This window comes from Mustela putorius, unplaced genomic scaffold (assembly GCF_011764305.1).
Source record: "Mustela putorius furo isolate JIRA1106 unplaced genomic scaffold, ASM1176430v1.1 tig00000835_pilon_pilon_pilon, whole genome shotgun sequence".
NCBI lineage: Eukaryota > Metazoa > Chordata > Mammalia > Carnivora > Mustelidae > Mustela > Mustela putorius.
The window spans coordinates 2053680-2054984 of record NW_025421492.1 but is presented as its reverse complement, the minus strand read 5'-3'; positions in this window follow the sequence as shown (position 1 = coordinate 2054984).

The window sequence follows — 1305 nt, the reverse complement described above, 5'->3', positions numbered from 1 at the left end:
GCTCCTGCCGGGAGGAAGGGCCATTCGCGGCCCCGAGGGCCGGGGGCCGCGGGTGGGCCGGAGCCCGTCCTGGGTATGCCGAGGAGCGTGGATCGTTTCCCTGGAGGTAAGAGCGCACAAACCAAACACAGAAAGAACACGATGGCGCACTTTTCAGCAACTGCAAGTCTGGAGGAGGCGCTGCTGAAGGCGGGGAGACCCGTGAGCACCTCGGGCGTAACCCGGCAGCGCGCGGAGCCGGCCCGCCGCGAGGGGTCGCTGCTGAGAGGAGGGTCCCCAGGAGGACCCGCGGGCGGCCAGCGGGGGATGGACGCGGGCGGCCGGCGCGGAGTCAGCAGACACGTAAATACTGGACCCTGACATTCTGTGATAGGGGGCAAGAGCATCACTCCCGTAAGAGTCCTGTAATTCCACTTTAAGGCTTAAAACACATGATGTGGCCGTGATTTGCAAACTGGAGAGGTCTAAGCACATGTAAAGTGTTTATAATTTCTCCAAAACACATCCTTCCCTGGGATGATTTGGGATGACTGCATTAAGAACGGCCCCAATGCTTGGTGATTTCCCCATTTAGAAAACTATGTATTTTTCTGAGAGACCTCCTTGGAGGGATCTCCTAATTATTGTTAATTTTTTACCAAAAACAATACATGCGTGTGTGTGTGTGTGTAGTGCATGTACGTACGTAATCATTACCACTGTCCGCCCAACTTGCTAGGTCCCACCTGTCTCCCAGGACATTACGCGTATGTTGGCGCGCGCGCATGCGCATGCTGCTTCCTTCTACAGACTCCCCTCCGTGATGATTTTTCAGCTTCTAATCAAACCAGTCAGCAGAGTATGCGCAGAGAGTACTAGAAAGGTCCTTAATGCCTCAGTCGGTCTGAATCCAGACAGCCCTTGCCCGCTTCCAGGCGAGCTGACGCACAATGGTCCAGAGACAACAGGAGCCACAGAGGAAGAGTGCCCCCCCCCTTCCCACATGGTGGCCGTCACAAGGAGTGTTCCAAAGTCAAGAAACCCCATCACGTGGGAACCCATCCTTGGCAGCTTGTTAGAGTTTAAAGTCTTTCAATTATTGTTCCTCTGTGTTTTTTAGGTTATTTTGGGTTTTTTAGGTTATTATAATTCCACCAAAAATACACCTAAGAAATCATTTTGCAGATAAGATACCAATAATGGGTATTCCTAAGTATGATGGCAACAACAAGATATGTTCATAACTTTTTTTGAAATTTTGTTTATTTATTTGACAGGCAGAGATCACAAGTAGGCAGAGAGGCAGGCAGAGAGAGAGGGGGAAGT